This window comes from Schistocerca gregaria, chromosome 3 (genome assembly GCF_023897955.1).
Source record: "Schistocerca gregaria isolate iqSchGreg1 chromosome 3, iqSchGreg1.2, whole genome shotgun sequence".
NCBI classification, from domain to species: Eukaryota; Metazoa; Arthropoda; class Insecta; order Orthoptera; family Acrididae; genus Schistocerca; species Schistocerca gregaria.
The window spans coordinates 159,561,848-159,567,955 of record NC_064922.1 but is presented as its reverse complement, the minus strand read 5'-3'; positions in this window follow the sequence as shown (position 1 = coordinate 159,567,955).

The following is a 6,108-nucleotide window of genomic DNA, read 5'->3' as shown; positions in this document are numbered from 1 at the left end:
CACACTGTTGTACTTATTTTCATTTTGGCTATCATGGTCATCCTCTGACTATCCTCCGGCCATCTGCACCAAAGGAGAGCAACTATACCTGGAGTGCATACAGTAACTGGACATAGTACCTTATAAAATGTTTTTCATCGAGTATCATGAATTACCTAAAGAGACATTTAACTAAAAGAAGAATATGCCTACAAAATACATATTAATTTTGCCCTCCTCAGTTGGAATAATGAATCATTCTTGAAATGATCCGTTATGGTATAGCACGTGATATAGCAAGCACGTACATCTGTCTTCCACTATAAAACCTAGTATCTTGTGTACAGCTACAACTGCCCAGAGACCTTATGTTACGGACACTAAATATTGCATACATTTTGACTAGCTATGTATTTTAACCGACAACATATTTAAGACGTCATATTGTTCTGAACTCCGATAAACCATCGAGTTATTATCTTTCGCTGGATAGTAATAATTATTCAAATTAAACTTTTGTAATACTATCTATAAATACTAATTAAACCAAGTGCAAGTAAGTTTAATTAACAAAAGTTGGTCGCATAATTACAGTGGAATTATGAAAAAAGGCTATAACGTGCTGCAAGTCACCTCGGCGGACAATAATATTTTGGGTAAACATTTCCCCTCTCTTGCTCTGTCCGTTTCGCATCTAGCCAGTGATGATGGCCAACCAGTAGGAGCAGGAGTAACTTCAACCAATAATCCTTTTTCAGCGTAAGTGTGGAATAGTGCCTTTCTATCCAGTGAGGATGGGCCACCAATAGTATCCACAAGAGTTTAGCCAATAACGCCCCTTCTTCTGCACCAGCGCGAGAATATTAGCCTATAACGATGGCCCATCAATGGGAGCCACAAGAATTTCAACCAATACTCCCACTTCTCCAGCACAAACGCGGAAAAACTCCCCTTTTTAAGAAAACGCGACACTGGTCTCGTAACGGTGTTCTAGCAACAGTGGACACCGAAACATCCTGAGGAAGATCCCAGCAGAGAGGTCGAAACGTTGATTATTTTACAAGGAAATATGACGCTGCCTAACAGCCCCGAATGTTTTAACTTAAGTTTTAACTTTAATAGATAACTGAACCAAAATCAAATTTGTGCTCATAATCAGCTGCAGTATAATATACAGTATTGTGATCACAAGTATCCGGACACTCCTATGTAATGCGGAATTCATTACCACATGCCACGAGAGGCGAACCCGCCATTATAAAAGAAGGTGTAGAGTATTCTGTTGTCAGTAGTGAAGCACTAACAGCAGAGTGGGTCACTCATAAGAGACCAATGATTTCGAACGTGGACTGATCACTGACTATTATCTGAGTAGATCCGTGAGGGACATCTCAACCATTCTTAAGTTGCAAAAATCGACTGTTGGGGATGCGATGTTGATGATGATGTTTGGTTTGTGGGGCGCTCAACTGTTCTGTAATCACCGCCCGTACAAAGTCCCAATTTTTACACAGTCAGTTTTCTTTTTCACATTCCAATCTAGTCACTCTGACAAATGATGTTGATGATGAAATGATGAGGGCAGAGAAGACCCCCAAACCGGGGCCGGGAATCAAACCCGGGACCCAGTGATCCAGAGGCAGCAACGCTAGCCCCTAGACCACGAGATGCGGACGTCGGGGATGTGGTTGTGAAGTAAGAAAGGAAAGGAAAACCGCAGGTAAAGGAATCTCATGTTCTGACAGACAGTGAAGTTCGAACATTGTGGAGTATGGCTGTAAAAAACCGCGTGGTCTCAGGGAAGGAAGTACAAGGTAGCACGACGACCGTGCTTAGTGAGTTAAAAGGAATAGGGTGTAGTGCTCGAGCTCCCCCTCATAAGACACACATTTCTGTGATCAGTGCTAAGCGACACTTGATGTGGTGTAAACAGGGACGTCACTGGACACAGGGTTACTGGAAACGAGTGATTTCGAGAAATAAATCACGCCATACCCTGTGACTATCCGATGGAAGGATTTAGATTTGGCGAATGCCTGGAAAACATTACCTGCCGTCACATGTTGTCCCAACAGTCAAGTACGGTATGAGGAGTATTTTTGTGGTTAGAGAATGGTCCTCGGAGGGTGGTTCCCTTATTGCTCTTCAGAAAACCCGGAAAGGTATGAACACGTTCTACAGCACTGTATAAATCGTACAGTTGAGGAACAGTTTGGAGACGATGACTGTATCACCATGACAACGCACCCTGCCATATAGCAGCGCGCAAGAGCTATAGTTTATAGACAATAATACACTGAAGCGCCAAAGAAACTGGTATAGGCATGTGTATTCAAATACAGAGATATGTAAACAGGCAGAAGATGGCGCTGCCGTCGACAGCGCCTGTATAAGACAGCAAGTATCTGTCGTAGTTGTTAGATCGGTTACTGCTGCTACAGTGGCAGGTTATCGAGGTTTAAGCGAGTTTGAACGTGATGTTATACTCGGCGCATGAGCGATGGGACACAGCATCTCCGAGGTAGCAATCAAGTGGGCTTTCCCCGTATGACCATTTCATGAGTGTACCGTGAATATCAGGAATCCGGTAAAACGTCAAATCTCCGACATCGCTGCGGCAGGACAAAGATCCTGCAAGAACGGGGCCAACGACGATTGAAGAGAATCGTTCAACGAGACAGAAGTGCAACCCTTCGTCAAATTACTGCAGATTTCAATGCTGGTCCATCAACAAGTGTCAGCATGCGAACCTTTCAACGAAACATCATCGATATGGGCTTTAGGAGCCGAAGACCCACTCGCGTACCCCCGATCACTGCACCCGCCTGGGCCCGTCAACGCCGGCAGTGGACTGCTGGTGACTGGAAACATGTTGCCTGGTCGAACGAATCTCGTTTCACATTGTACCGAGCTGATGGACATGTACGGGTATGGAGACAGCTTCACGAATCCGTATACCCTGTATGTCAGCAGCGGACTGTTCAAACTGGTGGACGCCCTGTAATGGTGTCGAGCGTGTGCGGTTGGAGTGATGTGTAGGTACGACTGTGACAGGTGGCACGTACGTAAGCATCCTGTCGGATCACCTGCATCCATTCATGTCCATTGTGCATTCCGACGGACTTGGGCAGTTCCAGCAGGACAATGCGACACCCCACATGCCCAGAGTTGCTATACAGTGGCTCCATGAACACTCTTCTAAGTTTAAAAACTTCCGCTGGTCACCAAACCCCAGACGTGAACATTACTGACAAGCACTGCACGCCTTGCAACGTGATGTTCAGAAGACATCTCCTCTCCGTCGTCGTCTTACGGATTTATGGAGATCCCTGCAGAATTCATTGTGTCAGTTTCCTCCAGCATTACTTCAGGCATTAGTCGAGTCCATGCCACGTCGTGTTGCGGCACTTGTGCTAGCTTGTGGTGGCCCTCCACGATATTAGGTGGGTGTACCTATTTCTTTGGCTCTTCAGTGAGTTCCCCGCTTCAGTCGGTAAAAACGGAACCGCTAATGGATCACTTTGCTGTCTGTGTATGTGTGTGTGGGGTGGCCGTATTGAAACTTCTTTATCTAAATTTGTGAATCTGTACTTAAATTGCAGAATGACTGAGAAAATGGAGCTTCTACGTTACTTGATTCTGAAACAGCTAAGTAAAAGCGAACGTACTGAGCCTACTTTCTCTTTACTTTTTCTTATCATGTCAACACTGACCCACAATATTCTAGCGCAATGCAATCTGACTGCTCAAAAAAATTACAACCTGACTTCAAATAATTAGTTCAAAAGAATGGCCCTGACTAAAAAGAAGTCTTAACAATAACCTATACATTTCATTAAGCACTTACCTCACAAAAATCTTGATTACGCGAACTACTGCAGTACAGCGAACGTCAGTACTGCCAGCTAAATAAAACAGTCTAACTACTAAAGTCACTAACTACTAATAGGCATGTGGTTAGCAAAGGAAAGATTGTCTTTTTATCTTAAGGATGTGACAGATACATAATCATCAATAATTTTCAATTTCTATGTCGGAATTTGATTGATTTAATTGATGAAAGCAGAAAATATAAAAATTCAGTAAATGAACAGGCAAAGAGGAATACAAATGTCTCATAAATAAGATCGACAGGAAGTGCAAAATGGCTAAGCAGGGATGGATGGGATGGATAGTGTTGTTTAACGTCCCGTCGACAACGAGGTCATTAGAGACGGATCGCAAGCTCGAGTTAGGGAAGGATGGAGAAGGAAATCGGCCGTGCCCTTTCAAAGGAACCATCCCGGCATTTGCCTGAAACGATTTAGGGAAATCACGGAAAACCTAAATCAGGATGGCTGGAGACGGGATTGAACCGTCGTCCTTCCGAATGCGAGTCCAGTGTGCTAACCACTGCGCCACCTCACTCGGTTAAGCAGGGATGGGTAGAGGACAAATGTAAGGATGTAGAGGCTTATCTCACTAGGGGTAAGATAGATACTGCCTACAGGAAAATTAAAGAGACCTTTGGAGAAAAGAGAACCGCTTGTATGAATATCAAGAGCTCAGATGGAAACCCAGTTCTAAGCAAAAAAGGGAAAGCAGAAAGGTGAAAGGAGTATATGGAGGGTCTATACAAGGGCGACGCACTTGAGGACAATATTATGGAAATGGAAGAGGACGTAGATGATGATGAAATGGGGGATATGATACTGCGCGAAGAGTTTGACAGAGCACTGAAAGACCTGAGTCAAAACAAAGCTCCGGGAGTAGACATTAGAACTACTGACAGCCTTGAGAAAGCCAGTCCTGACAAAACTCTACCATCTGGTGAGCAAAATGTATGAGACAGGCGAAATACCGTCAGACTTCAAGAAGAATATAATAATTCCAATCCCAAAGAAAGCAGGTGTTGACAGACGTGAAAATTACCGAGCAATCAGTTTAATAAGTCACGGCTGCAAAATACTAACGTGAATTCTTTACATACGAATGGAAAAACTGGTAGAAGCCGACCTCGGAGAAGATCAGTTTGGATTCCGTAGAAATATCGGAACACGTGAGGCAATACTGACCCTACGACTTATCTTAGAAGCTAGATTAAGGAAAGGCAAACATACGTTTCTAGCATTTGTAGACTTAGAGAAAGCTTTTGGCAATGTTGACTGGAATACTCTCTTTCAAATTCTGAAGGTGGCAGCGGTAAAATAAAGGGAGCGAAAGGCTATTTACAGAAACCAGATGGCAGTTATAAGAGTCGAGGGGTATGAAAGGGAAGCAGTGGTTGGGAAGGGAGTGAGACAGGGTTGTAGCCTCTCCCCCATGTTATTCAATCTGTATATTGAGCAAGCAGTGAAGGAAACAAAAGAAAAATTTGGAGTAGGTATTAAAACCCATGGAGAAGAAATAAAAACTTTGAGGTTCGCCGATGACATTGTAATTCTGCCAGAGACAGCAAAGGACGTGGAAGAGCAGTTGAACGGAATGGATAGTGTCTTGAAAGGAGGATATAAGATGAACATCAACAAAAGCAAAACGAGGATAATGGAATGTAGTCGAATTAAGTCGGGTGATGCTGAGGGAATTAGATTAGGAAATGAGACACTTAAAGTAGTAAAGGAGTTTTGCTATTTGGCGAGCAAAATAACTGATGATGGTCGAAGTAGAGAGGATATAAAATGTAGACCTGCAATGGCAAGGAAAGCACTTCTGAAGAAGAGAAATTTGTTAACATCGAGTACAGGTTTAAAAGTCAGGAAGTCGTTTTCGAAAGTTTTTGTATGGAGAGTGGCCATGTATGGAAGTGAAACATGGACGATAAATACTGTGGACAAGAAGAGAATAGAAGCTTTAGAAATGTGGTGCTACAGAAGAATGCCGAAGATTAGATGGGTAGATCACATAATTAATGAGGAAGTATTGAATAGGATTGGGGAGAAGAGGAGTTTGTGGCATAAATTGACTAGAAGAAGGGATCGATTGGTAGGACATGTTCTGAGGCATCAAGGGATCACCAATTTAGTATTGGAGGGCGGCGTGGAGGGTAAAAATCGTAGAGGGAGACCAGGAGATGAATACACTAAGCAGATTCAGAAGGATGTAGGTTGCAGTAGGTACTGGGAGATGAAGAAGCCTGCACAGGATAGAGTA